Raw genomic sequence first — 22,349 nt, 5'->3', positions numbered from 1 at the left:
CAAGTTAATAACCCAGCCCTTTCCTTTTCAAACACTCCCTATGGTAAAGACCTGCCATTGAGAGTCTCCCCGCCTGCCACTGGTATTTCGGATCAAGAATATATTGGCGTTTGGTTCCTGGGTGGGGAGAGAGAGAGAGAGAGAGAGAGAGAGAGAGAGAGAGAGAGAGAGAGAGAGAGAGGAGTGGTGGTGTTTGGGTTAGAGTGGAGTTATAGTGAGAGAACAGAATGGATGTCATGGATGAGAGAGAGAGAGAGAGAGAGAGAAGGGGGGGGTCGCCGAAGGACTAATGAATGATTAAAGAGGTAAAAGAAGTAGAAGACGAATTAAGGGAAGAATAATGTAGAAATGGAGACGAGAAAAGAAAGGTAGTGTACACTGTAGAAAGAGAGGAAAAAAAGTAAGAGAAGGAGAGACATGAGGGAGAGAATGAAGGGAGATAAAGAGATGGTTGACGGAGGAGGAAGAGAAGAAAAACGAAGAGGAGGGGGAGGAGGAGGAACTGGGAGAAAAGATGGGGTCATGGAAGAGCAAAGGGAAGGGGAAACCGAGAGATAATCGTCGAGAATAATAAAGACAAAAAGAGGTTTTAGAGCAAATAAAGCAAAGAAAAGAGGTAAAGAAAATCTGAAATAGGTGAGAGAAATAAAGAAAATAGTAAATAACAGAGGAAGCAGTGGAACAGAGGCTGGAAGAGAAAATGAATGAAAATAAGAGAAAAAACGATGAAAAGTGAACATGGAAAAACAAGTATCAATATTTCAGTCCCATATTATCCCTTCCGATGCGTAGGGACCCGCGGCTAGGCTACCGTAATCCAGAATACTTAAGGGTAGATGAGTGGCCAACACCTCAGGCGGCATTTTTTCATGATGAACTCCGGCCATTTTTAGGTTTCGATCGATTTCAAGATATGGCCTTACCTAACGCAAGAATTCTACCAGCAGACCACGAGAGAGAGAGAGAGAGAGAGAGAGAGAGAGAGAGGGGGGAGAGAGACACAGACAGACAGACAAAGAGGGGGGGAGGAAGAGGTGGGTATGGTCAGAAAAATAAAAAATAGAATGGAGTTGAGAAAACAATAAAGAATACGTAAAGGGAACAAATCAACACTGAGGCTCCTATAACCTACGCTCAGTTTAATACAATCACCTCTCTGTCGCTGGAATAAAATACGAGAGTTTTCCCGAGCATGAGGGGGCCACAACACTTAGATAAATATATAAACGGTGAATGGAAAAGAGAGAAACGTGTTGGGGAAAAGAGAATGCATAACTAAGCCAAACGCAAGAAAAGAGGAATAGAACGACTGGAGACAAAGAGATGGTTATTAGATTAAGAGAGATGAAGAGAGAAAATGGTGAGAAGAAAGGAGAGGGAGAGAGATAAGGGGTGAGTCTGAGAAAGAGGAAGAAGGATAAGAGAGAGAGGGAGAGAAAGCAGCGGCTGGTGGAGAGAGAGAGAGAGAGAGAGAGAGAGAGAGAGAGCGCATGAATACCGGAAAAAAGTAAGAAAGGAATGGAAGGAAGAACATAACAGTAAGCAACGTAGGAGAGAGAGAGAGAGAGAGAAAACAATATTTGTCCCCACACTGTCCCACCACACACACACACACACACACACACACACACACACACACACACACACACACACACACACACACACACACACACACACACACACACACACCTCACCCGGACCCTCTCACAGTAAAGTTCACCTCACTAACTTTTACCCAGGCTCGGTGGGTCGTGATTGGTGTGTGTGTGTGTGTGTGTGTGTGTGTGTGTGTGTGTGTGTGTGTGTGTGTGTGTGTGTTTTCTTTGTAGTGTAGGTGTTGTTTAGCTCGGGTTTGTGTGCGGGAATGCTTGTTACTACACTCCCTCTCTTCGAGACCACCAGGACCTTTTGAAATTTGTTTCTTTGTGCCTCTGTTTTTAGATTCTCTTCAGCCCGAGGACGTATTTTCCACTTTAGCAAATGTCAGCGTATTCATTTCAGCTTAAGAGGTCCCCGTAGTAAAAAAAAAAAAAAACATTGTCCCTTGCAAACAAGAGACAAACAGAAGACAGTAAAAATCGGAATCCATTGCCGTTGAGATATGGATGGGAGGCTGGAAATAATACACAGAAGGCAAGAGAAACGAAGGAAAACTGTATAGTATTTCTGAGTCGCTGATCAGGCATCCACGCTGGCTTGGCTGTCACCGACTTGGAAATTCTTAGATGTACAGTAGTTCACTTGCTTTCACTCTTCGGAATCCGTTTTGCCAATACTTTTCTTGATCCTTGACACTTCTTGGCATCCTGTATTTGTGGTTATCAAGACTTATTCTGAATAGGAGACATTGAGACCACATTTATAATTATTTTCGTTAATCTTTTTCTTTATGAATGAGAGTTGCGGATGTGTGTACGCGCAAACCGCGGAAAAGTAACTCATTATGACACATCTTCCTTCAGTTTCCTTCAGGAGCGCTGTTATGTCTAGTGAAGTATTTAGTCCTGTATATATTCGTAAACCAAGGTAGACGGACAATCAGAGGCAGTACCCGTAAGTGTATAGGTGTAGTGCATCTAAATAAAACAAAAGATCGAGAAAATGCAAGCATTCGATATCCGCTAACACCAGTAAAGAAACAAATATGACCAGGTGTACAGGTTTTCTGGGTGTGAGGCCAAGAGACAGACAGGTAACTATAATTTAATGTAAACAGGTAAATAAAAGTGTAAACGCATAACGGTGTCATGTATCTAAATTAAGCCCAACAGATAGACATGCGTATGTGTTCAGGCGTTCAAGTGTTCAGGTGTTCAAGTGTTCATCCTGTCAGTAAGGGCCAGCACATAGGAGACCGAGAGAACACAGAGGGAATGAGCATCGACGCTGTCCGTGTTTTTATATCGTGCTGTGTAATGATCCCAATTGGCTCCATCGTTACCATCATATCAGCCGCCTTTAGGATCGCTGGTAAAGGACACACCCACTCATACACCCAGCGCGGTACACTTACATACATACACATATACATACATGTGTACATATATACTTACACATAAAGAAAATAAAACGGGCACACACACACACACACACACACACACACACACACACACACACACACACACACACACACACACACACACACACACACACACACACACACACACACACACACACTTTCTCCTCGTCTTGATTTCAGTATGAGAGTATAATTCCCCCTCCTCTCTCTCTCTCTCTCTCTCTCTCTCTCTCTCTCTCTCTCTCTCTCTCTCTCTATCTCTCTCTCTCAAACACCTGAGCTACACACGACAAGCGGTCCGGCGTTTTGACCTCACCAGTCTGCAAGCAAGAGAAAATAAAAATGCGTAATCAGTAGCGAGCGAGGTTGGGAGCGGCGAGACAGGTGTGTGTGTGTGTGTGTGTGTGTGTGTGTGTGTGTGTGTGTGTGTGTGTGTGTGTGTGTGTGTTAAAACCAGGTGTGTGTGTGAGAGAGGATAATTGGTGAGAGATAGCCTTTTTTTTTTACGACGGTGAGCGAGTGTGTGCGATGAAGAGAGGGGATGAAGAAGGGACAGGGAAAGAGAATGTTGAAGCTGCAAGTGGGGTGGGACAGTGTGGGAGTGGGATGGGGGAGTAAACGTGATGGAGAGAGGATTTGAGAGAATGAGGTGGGGAGGGATTGGGATGGAGGTGGGACTGAGAGCGTGGGTATGTTCGGAGCGAAGGAAAGGGAGTGCGATGGAGAGAGGCTTGAAAGATTGGGATAGAGGGGGGATGGGGATGAGGATGGGATTGAGAGGGTGGGTATGCTGAGAGGTATATTGCTGATGAAATACCTGTTGTGTTCCCTTTAGTTCTACTTCTCTTCCAAGATTGTAGTGGAGGTATGAAAACTAAAGGGGAAAAGACGTCACCTAAAAATAAAGGAGAGAAGACTTTACCTAAAAATAAAATAGAAATAATGTTCCCTTAAAATAAAGGAAAAAAGACGTAACCTGAAAATAAAGAAGGGAAGACGTCACCTAAAATTAAATAAAGGAGAGAGATGTCACCTCTAAAGAGTATTATCGCCAGAAAAAATGAAGATGTCCCTAGACTTAAGTGGGTAACAACCATTATTCATAGCAAAGAAACTGGCACACACACACACACACACACACACACACACACACACACACACACACACACACACACACACACACACACACACACACACACACACACACACACACACACACACACACACACACACACACACACACACGTCCCATGTCGCTGAGAAAGAGGGAGTGAGTGTGGTTTCAGCATTTAATACACCACATTGCAGGCCTCTCTCTCTCTCTCTCTCTCTCTCTCTCTCTCTCTCTCTCTCTCTCTCTCTCTAGTCTACACCCACACCCAGGTAAAAACTCCCAGCAAAATATCCCTGAACACACGACTACACCTCTTGTCCTGCAGTCTGTCCGGCGTCCCTCTCCACCAAAAGTTTTCTGTGTTTTAAATAAGTATCCCTTGCGCTCTCGCCCTCATTTGAAATTCCCAGCAAACCCGGGTATATATCACTTAGCTAAAAGTTTGCATAATTGAATGTTTTATACGAATATGAATGCTTGCCAACTTATTAACATTCAGTCAGAGGGAGGGAGGGGACCAAGGGAGAAGGAAGGGAGGGAGGAAGGTGAGGGAGGGGAAGAGGGAAGGAACCGGGAGAGGAGAGAGGTGTAGGAGAAGGGGACAGGTAGATAAAAGGATGAAAGGTGTCAGGGAAGGGGAGAGGGGTAGGATAGGGGGAAAAGGGACAATGGGAGGGGAGAGGAAAGGGGGAACGAGTAAGGGGAAGAGAAATGGGGAGAGGGGGAAGGAGGACAGCGGCGGGAGTGTTAGTTTGTATCTGAATGTGTTTGAGAGGCCAGGATTTTTTTTTTTTTTTTTTTGTGGAGTGAGTGAATGAGTTTGCTGGCTGGTGTTTGCTTCCAGTCTTGTTGAGGGAAATATTTGGTTTCCTGCTGGTTTTGCGTGTAAATGATGCTGTGTTTATTTCTACTAGTGTGTGTGTGTGTGTGTGTGTGTGTGTGTGTGTGTGTGTGTGTGTGTGTGTGTGTGTGTGTTAGCTTCTTGTTCATGTGGCCTCGTATGTGTTACTGTGTCTCATTCTGTATATGATATGTGCCATTTTGTGAATTAACATTTTTGTGTGAAATGGACTAGATGTATGATATTTGTGTATTACTTGGCGTTACAGTGTGTGATTAAGTAAACATGCGACAGTTTGTGTATATTTTCGCTTCCTTGTGTGTAATAAAGATGGGCCTAAATTCGTTTGTTATTTTTTGTAGGTAGATGCATGACCCTTTTTTTTTTAATGTTATGATTTTGTAACTTAAAATTCAATATATTTCATAATTTTTCCATGAGTTAAATGCAAAGTCTCATGTACGAGCTTAATTTATTTACAATTTGTCCAGTGTTTTGTGAGGGATGATATGCCATCGTTCATTGCATCTTTTTTTTTTTTTTTTGGCTGCTGTCTCCCTGAATTTGTCCTTTTCTCTGCCACCTCGTCTCTCGTGTTGCCCGCTTTCTTCAACCCTTTGTTAATTAGGGCATTTTTCTACTCACCCATTTACTGTTTTCGTCTTCTCCTCCTTTCATCCCTTTTCCCCCTTCATCCCCTTCTCCGTCCGTAGCCCTCATTCCTTCCCTCTTTGCCTCCAGTGTTTCTCCCTCCTTCCTTCTTCTCATTTTCCCTCCCATCCAAATGTCTCAGTGTCTCGCCTTCTTTCCTTCCTTCCCTTGTCCCACACACCTTCCTTCTCTCCACCCCTCTCTACTCGCCTCTCCTTCCCTTCCATCACCAGACTCCATCTTCTCCTCTCTCCATACTTCTTCCAACTCTCCCTCCCTCCTCCACCAGTGTGTTCCTTCCTCTTTACCCCCCTTCCCCGTCCCTCTTCGTCCCCTCCCCTCTCCCTCTTCCTTCCCTCCGCTCCCTTCCGCTTTCCTCTCCCTCCTTCCTTCCTCCTATATCTCTCCCTTCCCCTCCCCTCCCTTGCTCGGATATACACACACATCTGCCCATTGTCCCGTCAGACTTAACCAGTCTCCTGCAAACGAGCACGACAAGGCAAGGATGTCAAATTACCTCCCGCCCACCTTAATTGACGGATTGGAAGCTCAGGGTAAGGGGGCTTCATCCTAGGGGCGTGGAGGATGAGGGGGGAGCGTAAGACAGGATGAAAGATTAGATTAAAGGGGGGGATAGGGATATGTAAAGAATGAGGGAGGAACGTAAGAGAAGATGGAAGAGAAGATTAGAGGGGGTTAGGAGCATGTAGAGAATGATGGGGGAGCGTAAGAGAGCATGGAAGATTAGATTAGAGGAGGATAGGGTCATGCAGAGGATGAGGGAGGAGCGTATAAGAGGACTGAAGCTCAGGGTAGAAAGATGAAGAGGAACGAAAGAGAGGATGGATGCTTAGATTAGAGAGGTTTCTTCTTATGAGAGTGGTCGAAGAGGGAGAAACGTAAGAGAGGATGGAAGATAAGCTTAGAGGGGGAGAGAAACATGTAGGATGGAGGTGAACGCTTGAGAGAGTTGAATCCCTTGAGCATGTTGGATGGAGGATAGAAACTTAGATTAAAGGGGTTTCTTCTGAGGAGCATGGAGAATGAGGAAGGAACGTATAAGATGACTGAAATTTTCCTGTTAGTGGGGATTCATCGTAAGAGTGTGAGGGATGAAGGATGATCATAGGAGAGTATTGAAGCTCAGGCAAGGAGGCGATAGCACCGTGGAGGATGAGGGATGAGCCCTAGGGAGTACGATGTGAACATGACTATTATGAAGGACAGTTGTGAAAGACTGGGTGGATATGCAATAAATGAGCGTGTCCCAAGATTGTGTGGCTTCGATACAGAGACTCAGTGAACAGCGGAACTAGAAGGACAACAGCTGGGGGAGACGGGCTGGGAATACATGTCCTAAGATGGTACGGGTTTGATATTGCGACTTTATGAATAGGGGGATTGAAATACTCGTGACGGATGTGGAAGACGGGACAAAGTGGCGATAAACTCTGATGCTGTGTGATCGAACGGGCTTGATGTGAGGGTTTTATGAACAGCAGAACGGAAAATGATGGTGGCTTTAGATGGCACGAGTTAGGTGTGAAGACCGGAATGATTTTGGCATAAATTTAAGAATAAGAGGACTGGGAGCGTAAGAAATTATGGTGTTCTAAGATGATGACTGTATGAAAAGACAGCTGAAATAACTTTGACAGCAATGGTAGATGAGAGGAAAATTGATTTTTTTTTTTTTTTTTTTTTAAGATGACCTGGGTTTGAGGTGAGGACTTAGAAAGGAGAGAAGTAGAATGACCTTGATAACGAGGAAGTCAAGGTGTAATAAGCGAAGTAAATCGCTAAAGAACAAGTGCTACGAAATTTCTTATCTCAATGAGAGTAGGGTCCATAGACAAGCATACAGACGCGATCGAAAAATTACCTCTCTACTTCGCTGGAGACAAAATAATAATAATAATAATAATAATAATAATAATAATAATAACAGCAATAGTAGCAGTGGTAGTAGTAGTAGTTATCATCATCATTATCATCATCATCATCATCATCATTAGCATCATCATCATCATACAACACAACATTACGAAAAAGTGACCAATGTTCATAAAATTACTTTCTCATCAGAGTGTTGCTTGCGTCGGGCCTGCGTAGCACACACACACACACACACACACACACACATCATTACATTTTCACCTGTTTTTGCCTCCGCTTCTCGTGTTACCGTGAGCACACCGCCGCGTCAGCAAATACCATGAAGAGTAAAATAAATGTCGTAAATGTGTCTTCATAATTTCCTTATTACAATTACTGTACACTGGTTTTGTGAAATAAATTTTTGATATTCTTCTGTAGCCGGAAAGATCTCTTTATTGGTTCTTCCTCACTAATAAAGATCTACTGCAGTTGTGGATGTTATGTCACTTATAAAATTCACTTGAAGTTCTGCATGTATTATACTGGAATAAAATTTGCTTAAAATCATAAATACCTTGTTTTACTTTACCTATTACATTCAAAGTTAATTGGTACTTGTGTATTAAATTTTTCTCCTTAACATATTACTTTTTTTTTTTTCAGTTCGTGAAGGGGGCAGTGTATGCATGCGCTTCTGGGACGCATGCCGTGGTAAATAATTTGATGGTGATTTCTCCGTACGCGAATCTGATTTTACCCGCAGAGAGAGAGAGAGAGAGAGAGAGAGAGACACGTGTATGACTGCAAAATTTTATCCTGATGAGTTACGTGTGTGTGTGTGTGTGTGTGTGTGTGTGTGTGTGTGTGTGTGTGTGTGTGTGTGTATACTTGATGAGAGAGAGAGAGAGAGAATGAGTTTGATTTCCTTGATTTTACTGTCGAAATATAGGTAGCCTAATTTTGCCTGCCTCGTCCTCCTGTTTTCTTCTTCCTCCTCCTCCTCCTCATGGCCCACATTTAATATTCCTCCTCCTTCTCTTCTAACTCTTTCTTGCTCCTATTACTCCTCCTTTTCCTTTTTAACGCTGTCCCCTTCCTCTTCATCCGTGCAAACCGATATTTCTCCTCCTCCTCCTCCTCCTCCTGATAAATGTTTTGCGTATCTGTGCAAGAGGTTTAACTCGATGTGGCTTTAGCTGGCCAACACTGGGTGGTGGATGGATGGCGGCGTGTAAGGAGAAGGGGTGGGGAGAACAGAGGAGAAGAATGGAGGAAAGGAGAGGATGGAAGAAAGGCAAAGAAGGGAGGAAGAGTAGTGGAAAGAATTGTGGATGGAAGGAAGAGGAGAGGCTATATGATGGAAAGGAGGAATAAAAAGAAATAAAGGATGGATGGACGAACGGAATAAAATGAAAGATTGCCAACATTTTTCAAGAGAATGCAAGATGGTCTCCACACACACACCTACAGGACACTCACGTACTTGTGTGCAAATTGTCGTGATAATTAAGGAACGAACAAGATGGCTGGATCCTAAATTTTGTGTGCCTGAAAAGTGTTTGGAAGTAAACAATTAGGAGGAAACTGAGCATCTCTAATCGGATTTCACCATAATGCAGTCCTAAAAAAAACTCCAATTCACGTGCAGAATGTGATATGTATTACTTTAGGCGAAAATAGAGGGTGTGAGGGAAAAATATATGCAGTTCCATTATAAAAAACAAAAAATAACCCAATTAAAAAAGCACTCCATAACAATAACATTAACGCAACACAAAAACACCAACATTTTCCAAGCCAAGCTCATACATAACGGCGGAAAAACACAGGCTGGAAAAAAAAAAAAAAATACAGGTAGGAATGGGTAGTGTCATGGTGAGAGAGCAGAGTGACAGTGGCGGCAGTTTTTAAAAGGCTAAATGTTTACCTGCGTTTTTCTAATTGCCAGGTGCATTAGAGTTTAAGCTATTTTTTCCTTTTTTCTCGCCCCCCGTCTCCCCTTCCCCTACTCTATCCCGACTACCACTCTCCCCCACTCTTCCTTATCCCCGCTTTCCTCCCCCCCACTTCTCCAACTTTCTTCTTCTCCTCCTCTCCCCCCCCCCTCCCTTTCTCCTCACCACTGTTCCCTACTCTTCCCTCCTCCGCGTCACCCTTTCCTTCTTCCTTCTAGTACTCCCTCTCTCTCTTTTCTCCTCCGGCCATTCTCATCGTCTTCATTTTTCTCTTCTTTTCCTCCCCTCTTCCTTTTCTCCATCTCTCTCTCTCTCTCTCTCTCTCTCTCTCTCTCTCTCTCTCTCTCTCTCTCTCCCCTCGGCCTCCTTATTTCCTCTCCTACCTCTCTCTTTCCTTCTTACCCTTTACCTCCTCTCCCCACTCCTCTCCTCTCCTCCCCTTTCCCACCCTTCCCTCAGGTATGTTATGGTGATATTCCTTGTTAAAATTCTAAAATGTTGCACTGGGCGTGTAGGTCAGGGAGTGTGTGTGTGTGTGTGTGTGTGTGTGTGTGTGTGTGTGTGTGTGTGTGTGTGTGTGTGTGTGTGTGTGTGTGTGTGAGGTGGGTCGGGTTTGTTTTTACATACCATTCATGCTTTTATATATATATATATATATATATTATAGAGAGATAGAGAGATATTTATTTATTTATTTTTTTTATGGGAGTGTGGCTCATTCACTGTGGTAGACTTTGAGTTCTTTTTACCCATGCGTTTCTGCACCTTGTGGTGGGAAAGGTGATCTGGATGATGATGATGTACACGCGTATATCAGAATAAGATACACTGTTATTCACTTCCGTGTTATTTGTGCAACCTATCTCGAAATACACGGAGCGTAAATAACCCAGAAATAAGTATTAAGGGGAACAGCGCAAAATACAGTATCAAAAAGGGAAAGGTGTTGAGATACAATGTAGCCCAGGAGAGTACGGCGTTTTAGGTTGAGTAATGGACGACGGGTAGAGAAAGGTGAGAGGGTGTGGCCAGGTGATTGGAAAGTAGGTTAGAGGAAGGCAGGTGAGGGGAGTAGAAGTGGCAATTATCTTAATACTCACACCTGCCTTACCTTTACCTATCTCACCCACACTACCTCACGTCTCACCTGCCTCACCCTTCACCTGCTTCACCCTCACTTGCCTCACCCCCATTGCCTGTCCCCCTTCTTCCTCACCATCACTATCCTACCTTCATGTGCCTCACTTTCACCTACCTCACCCTTACCTACCTCAGTCTCACTGCGTCCCCCTCTTTTTCTTCACCCTCACCTGCCTCACCCTCACCCCTGTCACCAGCCTCACTTCTCTGTATCCTTGCCTACATCAACCCACTTCCTAAAGACATAAAGTATAGCTCAACTTTTCCCATACTTCCTTCTTTCTATAATATGTTCTTTTGACTATCTCTTTTTTCGTCTTCATTATTTTCAGTATAACCAAGCACTTGTAATCTTGTGTCTGGTATATTAAGTGGTATTGTTAATGTGTGACATAAACCGTTCTTTCTTTTCTTTCCAGGTACGTGCACGAACTCCCGTGGTCTTGTTAATGGTGGGTTCAGTAGTTAAGATGGATGACATATATATATATATATATATATATATATATATATATATATATATATATATATATATATATATATATGAGAGAGAAAGAGACAGGACGGTCACCTAACGTAATGGAAGAGTGATCAGCGCACCTCCGTCACTCCCCAAATTTGTGTCAGGGCGGCCACGAAAATTATGTTCCGCTTTTCACTCGGTGGGGGCTTCCAGACGGGGCAGGGGAGGCATTGTGGTGATGAGAGTGGTTTGATGGTGAAGGGGTATTGTGGTGGTGGTGGTGGTGTTGGTTGTGGTTGGTTGTGGAGATAAGGGTGATGATGATAATGATGATGAGAATTTGTGATGGTGAGGCTGGTGGTGATTGTGGTTGACTGTGGAAGTGACGCATTGTGATGATGGTGACGATGATAATGATTGTGATAATGATGATGAGACAATTGGCGCTGGTGGTGAATTGTGATACAAGTAGAAGAGAGTAACTGTGATGAAGTTAGTGATGATGGTGTTGAAAGTGATGACAAGAAATCGAGTTAATAAGAGAAAAAAAGTGATGATGACGGATTCTGGTGATGAGAATTATGAAGAGAAGGTTAAAGGAAGTACAAAATCATGACCCTCCCCTTATAAAAACAGCAATCAGGTATACACAGCAACAGGGCAAAAACATGACCTCCCAGCCTCACCTGTGCAGGGGTAATAATATCGATCATGGAAAACTATGGTGGTAAAGTAATTAAGTACCTGGAGAGAGAGAGGGGGGCGGGGTCGTGGGCAGAGACGGGAAATATCAAAAGAGAGAGGCAAGGAATGCTTGTATGTGTGTGTGTGTGTGTGTGTGTGTGTGTGTGTGTGTGTGTGTGTGTGTGTGTGTGTGTGAGTGTGTGTGTACAGAGAGAGAGAGAGAGAGAGAAAGAAAGTTTTATATTATCTTTATTATTAGTGATAGTAGTTGTAGCAGTAGTAGTAGTAAATGTGCGTAGCTTAGTGATAGTGCGTAACTCAGGTTGTGATTTGCAGGAGGAACAAAGAGGGTGTAGAATCTTCCTTTTCGTCCTGTTCTAACTTCACGAATAAATCTTAAGTTACGACACAAAAAATGACATCGGTTATAACTTTTCTGCAGGAAGATCAAGGAAAAGGGGGGGGGGGTGCAACAGGACGATCAAGGAAAGGAGGTGTGCAACGGAAAGATCAAGGAAGGGGGGGTGCAACAGGAAAATCAAAGAAAAAGGGGGTTCAACGGGAGGATCAAGGAAACGGGATGCAACGGGGAGATGAGGGAAAGAAATCGCAAAACCCGCCCATGTTTAGTTCTTGAAAAAATAAAAAAATCTAAGTTACACCAGGGAATCGATCGTAACTATATCTGAGAATACCATCCCAGGAGACGGTGTGTGGCGTAGTGGGGTATGGAGGTTGTAATGGTAGTAGTGATAGTAATGGAAAATGTCAGAGGGAGAGGACCTTTAATGTTGCAGGTGATGGTGGGGCTGGTCATTTGTGCAGGTGGCCGAAGGTGTGGGCAATGGTGGTGGTAGTGGTGGTGGTGGTGTAAATGATGGTGGTAGTTGTGGTGGTGGTGGTGGTAATAGAACTGTCATAGAAGGAAATTAAAGGTGATGGTGGTAACTTTTTAAAATAATAATAATAATAATAATAATAATAATAAAACACTAAGGTATATATATATAAGAGGAAGATGAATAATAAGAAGAAAAACGACAGCAACAAAATTATAGCAGCAACAAATACAACAAAAATAAACAAGAAAACACAAACACCTAAAAGAACACACACACACACACACACACACACACACACACACACACACACACACACACACACACACACACACACACACACACACACACACACACTTTATGGCCATCGTTGCCTTGTTATTCTGAGGTGCGTGTGTTTGTGTTTTGCTTTGCGTGTGTCTGTTTGTGCCTCTTTTACTGCCCTTTGTGTTTGTCTGCTAAATTGTGTGTGTGTCTGTGTGCTCTTGTAAAATCTGATATTGTGTGTGGCACCATGTCGAATGAAAATGGTTTACGTTGTGTATTGTAGTTGTGTGTGTGTGTGTGTGTGTGTGTGTGTGTGTGTGTGTGTGTGAGAGAGAGAGAGAGAGAGAGAGAGAGAGAGAGAGAGAGAGAGAGAGAGAGAGAGAGAGAGAGAGAGAGAGAGAGAGAGAGAGAGAGAGGAGGCATTTGTTTACCTATGGGTCCCTATAGATTTGTGTGTGCGTTTGTTTCATGTGTATGTGCGTCTCTTGCGTGCGTGTGCGTATGTGTGTGTGTGTGTGGCCTAAATACCGGGAGAGCTTGGAGTGACTAATGGTACAGTGCTTGAGGGAGGAAGGGGAAAAAGTCGAGCTAACCAAAATGCAAGTTAAAGCTGCACTGCCATTGTGTCTCTCTGTCTCCCTCTCTCTCACTCACTCACTCTCTTTGGTTTTGTCTCTCTGTCTCGCTCACTGTCGCTCACTCACTCACTCTTTCTTTGATAATGTCTGTCTCGCTCACTGTCTCTCACTCACTCACTCTTTCTTTGATTTTGTCTGTCTGTCTCTCTGTCCCTCATTCACTCACTCACTCTGTTTTTGTCCATCTCATTCGCTGTCTCACACACTATCCTCCTTACTCTTCCGTTTACTAAGTCACTTTTTTTCTTTCTTTATAGCTTTTTATCTCACTTAGAATCTCTCCTTTTCCTTTTCTTTATTTAGTCCCTTGCTATCATCCTTTCTGTTTACGTGTGAGCCTCGTCCCCTCCCTCATTCACCCACCCACTCATTCACTCACTTTGTGTCTATGTGTTTGTCTACATGTGTGTGTCTCTCTCTCACCTTCACTGTTTTTCTCTGTCTCTCATTTATTCACTCACTCTTTCCTCCCCTCATTCCTACTGTCTTCATTCTTCCCTCTGTCTCTAACTCTCTTTGTTACTATTTGTCTCTCTCACTACTCACTCACTTTCTCCTTCCATTGGCAGTGTGTAGTTATTATTCTGTCTCTTTTTGACTCTCTCTCTCTCTCTCTCTCTCTCTCTCTCTCTCTCTCCTGCAGCTTTTAACAGTTCACCCTTACGCCACCATCCTTGTTGTCGTTGCTGTTGTGTTTGTTTGTTTGTTTTGCCTGGATTGTTGACAGCGTGTGTTTGGAGTAACGCAGACACACACAATACTCCCCTTTTCAGTAATATTATTATTTTTTTTTTACTAGTTTCTCCTCTTGCTATCTCCAGACGATTTATTAAGCATAGGAGTGACACGTTGAGCTGTTGCTGTTCTTTTAACCCCAGGATGAACCCGGTCGACTGCAGGCTTAATTTACCCTTCTCCTGCAGTCCACCATTCTTCATTCGGGGGATTGGAAGGACGTTGAGGGACTTCTTCATAGCTAGACAAAGTACCATTTATATCAACGCCATTACGTGAACGTGTCAGTTTTCAGTATTATTTGGAACTGTAAGGGTGAGTTATACCTGCATCAAGCACTTCTCTCCAACGCTGACTAAAATCTTGTGCTGGGATCAGGATTATAATAAGACGTCATCGGAGTGAAGAGGCCATGATTCAAATTTCTTTCATCTGTGTTCACGACTGATGCTGCTTTTTACCAATATTTGAATTTTCAGTTCGTCGTTCCCTGTATTTGGTTCAGTCCTTTCAATTTGTTTATTTGTTGAAGCTTCTCACTCCTTCTTTGTTTGTAATTCGTATGTTTTCATATATTATCAGTAAAAGTCTTGTTTCCTTTAATCCGTGTTGAAGTTTCTAATTCTTTTCATCCGTATGGAAATTCTTAACATTTTATAATCGATATTTAAGCCTTTATTCCTTTCAGGTTTTTCATTTAATTTGTGTATTACAATAACATGATTTTAGCGGAAAGACAAGCATTACATTCCTTTTCCTGGACAAGATACACACACACACACACACACACACACACACACACACACACATAAACTGTATATATATATATATATATATATATATATATATATATATATATATATATATATATATATATATATATGTGTGTGTGTGTGTGTGTGTGTGTGTGTGTGTTTGTGTGTGTGTGTGTGTGTGTGTGTGTGTGAGCAGTTCATGCCGTATTTGCTTAGCTTCTTTCGTCTTCATGCTTTCTTCCAAACACTTTTAAATTCGATGCCATTCTTTCGCTTCTTCATCAGTTCACATAATCTTGGTACAGTTATTGTTCTTGGAGCAAATATCCCATTACATCTCTCTCAGTTTTATACTGCTTTTTAAAGAGTTTTTTTTTTTTTTTTTGGGGGGTGGGGGTCAAAGTTCATTCTGTACTGATTCACGTACTTAGTGAAATTGACGACACAAATCCATAGAGTCTACCAATTTTTGCTGGAGGGGTAAGGACAGTCACTCCTTCAAGGTGGAGACCATCCTGTATTCTCTAGAAAGGTTAGTAATATATAATTTTCACTGGTTCTCCTTTTCATTTTTCTTTTGTTTCTGGACCCTACCTCACTCCATTATTGGTTTGGAGAGGGGTGCTGGATGATGGTGATGATGATAATGAAGAAATAGGATGTTATTATATAGGTACAGAAAGGCACGGAGGTTCTTTTGTCGGGGTCACTACTAGGATGCAGCAGTAGGTGAGGAGGCAGACAGACAGATAGATAAACATTTGTAAAATCTCATTATTTGTCACTTCTCTCTAACTAATTTCAGTGATGATCTTGATAATGATGATGGTGATACGTATCTAAACCACGATGATGATGATGCACTGAATGTAAATAACTAAGTATCCAGACCACGACAACTATGACGATAATGTTAACGATGATGATAATAATAATCACGATGACGATGTAGACAACCACACATCCAAACATCACTTAACAATAGACCGAATGACCCTCTGTACACCAACTAGCCAACCATCCATCCAACCATCCACGCAGCTCATTCTCTCAAGCTCATTATCACCGGCCCGGCTTTTATTAACATTCTACTTTTTATTCGCGAGGTTAACGAGGTGTGTGGGGGGGTCAGCCATGATTGGATTAATTAATATACCCGGTTAAAATATCAGCAGACTCCGGATCAAGCCATTTATTCTAATTCCTCACAGTGGGATTTGCATATTCATGAAACACCCGCGACCTCGAATTTGTGTTTTTAAAAAAGTTATAATAATACAGGTTTGTTTTTTAATATATACTTTTTTTTTTCAGAGGGGAAGGGATTGAGTTCAATTTGTGTTGCGTTGGGAATATTGATAAAAGCGAAATTGGAGTGTTCTGGTGGGTGTTTTTTTCTTTATGATTTGTTTTTTTTTACCTTTTTTTTTTTTATACTTCCTGCTCTGTAATGGTTCTCTCTCTCTCTCTCTCTGTTTTCTGAGTCACTGCTTCACTGCTGTCACTCACTCTGTCCTCTGATCGAAGCGTTTGAGAGAAAGAGAGTGCGCACTAGTAAAAGAGAAAGAGAGTGAGAGAAAGAGAGGAGGGGAGGAGAAGGGCACCCGTGTGTGTGTGTGTGTGTGTGTGTGTGTGTGTGTGTTGTGTGTGTGTGTGTGTGTGTGTGTGTGTGTGTGTGTGTGTGTGTGTGAGAGAGAGAGAGAGAGAGAGAGAGAGAGAGAGAGAGAGAGAGAGAAAGAGATCGTGGACAGAAGAGAGAAATATCGAGGAAAAGAGAGAGGCAGAGAGTGCGTGTGTGCGTGTGCGTGCGTGTGTGTGTGCGTACAAAGAGAGTGAGAGAGAGGAAAACTTTTGCAGTAGTAGTAGTGCGTATTTTTTTACTCGACGTCGGCAGTCCAGTTTCATTCACAAATTTTGGCTTTACGTTCATTCAGTGCCGAGGTCATTCATGGCAGGTGTGTACGTGGCGGGGGTGTGGTGAGGGATGTGACGCTGAGGCAAGATGTGACGCAGTGATATAGGATGTGACACTGTGATATATGATGTAATACTGTGATATAGGATGTGACGCAGTGATAGATGATGTAATACTGTGATACAGGATGTGACGCAGTGATATTGGATGTGACACTGTGATATATGATGTAATACTGTGATACAGGATGTGACGCAGTGATATATGATGTGACGCAGTGATATATGATGTGATACTGTGATATAGGATGTGATACTGTGATATAGGATGTGACACTGTGATACAGGATGTGACACTGTGATATAGGATGTGATACAGTGATTCAAGATGTGACGCTTGTTCAGAATGTGACACAGTGACTAAATTTTGTGATTGTTGATATGGCAGTGTGATTCTGGATGTGACATATTGATCCAGGATGTGACTTTAGACTTGACAGTGTTGCCTAAGATATGACACTCTGAACCGGGATGTGACACTGTAATCTGGGCTGTGACACTGAAACCAGGGATGAGACACTGTAAGCTGGAATGTGACACTGAAACCTGGGATGTGACACTGTAACCTGGGCTGTGACACTGTAACCTGGGATGTGACACTGAAACCAGGGATGAGACACTGTAAGCTGGAATGTGACACTGAAACCTGGGATGTGACACTGTAACCTGGAATGTAACACTGTAACCTGGGATATGACACTGTGTTTCCAAGAATGTATCACTGTTTCCAAGGATACGACACTTTCTAAACCTGTGACACTGTTTACATAGATGCGACACAGCTTTTAATAATGTGTTACTGGTGACAAAAATGTAACACTAATTAAATTTGATGTGGCAGTACCTTCTAAGATTTAACAGTTCCCAACCATGCCACACTATTTATAAAGATGTGGCACTATTTCCGAGGATATAGCATTGTGAAACAGTATTATGAGTAATGTGATGGGATGAAATATTCTGTAATGACTCGAGATATGACACGATGGCAAGTTGTGGCCTAGGATGTGACTCTTTAGCCCAGGATTCGGCTCTTTAACCCAGAATATGGCTCTTTAACGCAGAATGTGGCTCTTTAACCTTGGATGTGGCGCTTTAACCCAGAATATGGCTCTTTAACCAAGTATTAATCAAGTACGTGGCCCTTTAACCATGGATGTGGTTGTAGCTATAATATCACCTAGATTGTGGCTCTCTCAACCAAAATAAAGCACTGATCGAGAATGTAGCTCTTTAAAGCGGAGAATATGGCTTTTATAGGGAGCTGATTCAGAGTTTACTCGTGAATCTACCTAGTACTTGTTGCCTGAAACAGTGTGGTAGCTTGAGGAAGGTACATCGGTGACTATACTCCCGTCACTTTAACGTGGCCTAAAGTCATCTCATTCCATCTTGAATGCTGAACTGTAACAAGAATGGAACCTAGAATATGGTGCTAGTCACGAAGCAGTCTTATGGGAAGGATACAGAGCCGTAGGGATGTGTGCTTCTCTGCCAGTGAGTTAATTTAATAAGCTATAAAATGACGAATATCCGGGCCAGGTAAAGGTGAAAGAACGGTGGCGATTAACGCTTTAACTATCAGGGTTTTTCCTCAGCTTGCAAAATCGTCTGGTATTAATGTGAAAAAATTGCCCGAGTGCTTGTATAACAGTTAAAGAAATAATTATAACATTTTGATGTCACAATTTCTCTCGTCATAAAATAAATAAATAAATAAATAAAGGCCTGGCGTTATCGTCTGAAAAAATGTCAGAGTGATTTTTTAGGTACAAGGGTGATTGGTTTTTACCCTTTAAACAGGTACGATTTCCCTCAGCCCCGGAAAATCGTCTGGTTTTAGCCTAAACAAACTTTCCATGTGATGCCCTACAAGGATAAGAGATACCGTACATGAGAGATTTTTTATTTATAAGCCACAAAACTATAGGATATCTCTCAACGCAATAAAATGATCTAGTGTTAGTGTGAGCTAAGTATGATATTTTCCTCCAAACACAAGGAAAAAAGTATACAGTAATTTTAACTTCTTGATTACTAGGAGTCTTTAAGCTTAGCAAAAATTATGTATACCAGCCCGAATCAAATGTGGGATTTTTCTTTTTCCGGATTCTAGGGGCTTGAATGACGGGTTAACGAGTGAGTGGTCTGTTTCATTGATTATGCTCTCGATTAGTTTCTCTCTCTCTCTCTCTCTCTCTCTCTCTCTCTCTACTTTCCAAATCTTACCTCACCTCACCTTTGAGTGGGGAAAAAAAAAATCGAATTGAAGGCGATGATAATGAATGATGAAAAATATTGATGATGAATTCTGTCCCTCAAGATAAAGTGGATTTGGCCATTCAGAGTGATGGAGTAATAGAAGGAGGAATATTAGTGAGAGGCATTGCAGTGATATAACCAAGACGTGTTTTCCAGTGACGGGAGAAGTCTGGCTCACTTTCCTAATGTTCAGCCATCCGTAACTCGCCCGCCTCCTCACCTCACTGCCATTATCTTATTTCGGACTTTGCGAAATAGTGTGGCTGTGTATTCTTGATTTTTTATTCTTACTTCTCATTATTTAGTTGTGTATTTCGGGATTCACGTATAATCATGACTGTCTCTGATAGCTGAGGCCTCTGTTATTGTGTCTGACGTCTCATATCCTTGGAATATAAAGTAGTCCAGATCTTACAGATCTTATATTCCGTGTCAGTTCTCCAGCAAAACTAGTTCTTATGTGTATATTATATCCGCCAAGCAGGTTATGTTTTTGCCGGCGTTGGTTTGTTTGCCAGTCTGTCTGTTAGCAGGATTACTCAAAAAGTTTTAAACGGATTTTGTTGAAATTTTTTGGAGAGGTAGGTTATGGCCAAAGGAACAATGCGTTAGATTTTGGTGGTTATCAGGTCATCATCCTGATCCAGGAATTTTTAAAAGATTCTCTACCATTTCGGGATAGTGGCGTTTACAACATTTTTGCGTCCTGCTCGATAAATAATGCCTACAATGCTGGCACAAAAATGACAAGATAACATCTCCATAAAATCTACTATACACCCTGCCTTGGCGGAGGTTTGCAATTTCGGATTGCTCATGTTTATATATGCATTTATTTGTTCGTTGATTGATTGATTGATTGACTGATTTTTTTTTTCCATAGCTGTCTGATTTTAGATATGCTCTTTACTCTTCGCTGACTGTAGAAACCTGTAACCAGCTTTGTTCCTAGAATATCGCATCATCTGCCACTGCCAGTAACATAATGTAAAATGTCACATTCGTTGTGAAGAGATTAATGGCGACAGTTTTTGACTTCCTCAGACCAGTAAATCTTTCCTAACCTGAGTAAAACCGTCGGTCAGTAGCAGATATATAGGTGGAAAAATCGTCATTGTAGTGAAGAGAACAGTAGCCTACGTACTGTTAGGAAATACATTTATTTTATATTCTCTCTCTCTCTCTCTCTCTCTCTCTCTCTCTCTCTCTCTCTCTCTCACACACACACACACACACACACACACACACACACACACAGCAGTTTCACTTATCATTATTATTATTGACACACACAGACACAGACACACACACACACACACACACACACACACACACACACACACACACACACACACACACACACACACACACACACAGCAGTTTCACTTATCAGTATTATTATTATTAACACACACACACACACACACACACACACAGCAGTTTCACTTATCAATATTATTATTATTAACACACACACACACACACACACACACACACACACACACACACACACACACACACACACACACACACACACACATCAATATTATTATTATTATTAACACACACACACACACACACACACACACACACACACACACACACACACACACACACACACACAGCAGTTTCACTTATCAGTATTATTATTATTAACACACACACACACACACACACACAGCAGTTTCATTTATTATTATTATTATTATTATTATTATTATTATTATTATTGTTACTACTACTACTACTACACTGCTACTCCTACTGCTACTACTACTACTACTACTACTACTACTACTACTAATAATAATAATAATAATAATCAAAATATTACCACCACCACTAATACAGCTACTACTACTAATACTAACACTACTACCACCACCACTACTGCTACTACTACTACTTCTACTATTCTATACTCTCTCGTAGAATGATAATGTGCTTAGACCCATAGCAATCTACCATCCACTTTCACCTGTAGAGTGAAAAAGTTAACTCTTCATCCCACGCCATGGAATCCAAACCCAATGCATCGTAAAGGGAGAGAACGAAGAGGCTTCCTTAGTGAATCCAACCCATGAAGGAAGAGAGGCGGCTTCCATCTTGCCCGTATAGAAACCACTCACCCCCATAGCCAGGAATACCTTTAGCGAATGTATTTATGGACGTGCTGTGTTTCAGTAGGTGTTACGACTCTCTATATGAGTCGTAACACCTGTCGAGACACTGTGAAAAACACTCTTACTGTGTGTCTGTCTGTGTGTCTGTCTGTCTGTCTCTGTCTGTCTGTCTTTCTGTCTTTCTGTCTCTGTCTCTGTCTCTGTCTGTCTGTCTGTCTGTCTCTCTCTCTCTCTCTCTCTCTCTCTCTCTCTCTCTCTCTGTGTCTGTCTGTCTGTCTGTCTCTCTCTCTCTCTTTCTCTCTCTCTCTCTCTCTCTCTCTCTCTCTCTCTCTCCCTCTCTCTCTCTCAGCAGCCAGGATATACAGTAGTGGCTTGTGGTGTGTGTCAATGTTGCACGGGCTTGGGGTGTGGCTTGGGTTCCACGCTAACCCACTCTTCATTACCACTTGCAGGAGCGCCTCGGACCGGCCAGAGAGACACCAAACCCCCGCAGACGCCGTAACATCGTCCGCCTTCTGTATTTCATGGTCCCTGCATGAATTCTTGACGGCGGGGGGGGGGGGCTGCGGAGCGGGTAGAGAAGGCGCCATGTTGCTCCCGGGTGTGAGGGTTGAAGGGATGGAAAAATATAGAGGTGGGGGGAGAGGCGCTGGAGTTCGTCAGTTTGGTTTTAGGGATATCCTCTGTCTGCTGCCGCTTTCCTCCTTCTTGCTGCCTGCTATACCCTCCTGCTGTTGCTCGAGGGTGCGCTTGCGTGAACAGGGAAAAATATAGATGGGGAGAAGTGATGAAGTTTGTCTGGTTGGTTGTTAGGATTACGTACTGTCTGATGCCAACCTCCTGCTGGTTCGTCTCACTACAACTCCCCGCTAAAGGCTCCTGGTATGTTTTGCCGGATTGCTAGGGGCTTGAAGAAGGGGGAGGACAACTAAAGGTGGGGAACTGAAGATCCTCTGGTTGGTATTAGGTACATTCATTGCTTGCTGTCAGCCTCCTCCTACCTATTGTACC

The sequence above is a fragment of the Coenobita brevimanus genome, chromosome 101, assembly GCF_032717465.1.
Source record: "Coenobita brevimanus isolate Jiangsu-jjx chromosome 101, ASM3271746v2, whole genome shotgun sequence".
In the NCBI taxonomy this organism is placed as follows: Eukaryota; Metazoa; Arthropoda; class Malacostraca; order Decapoda; family Coenobitidae; genus Coenobita; species Coenobita brevimanus.
This window is presented reverse-complemented; position numbering follows the sequence as displayed.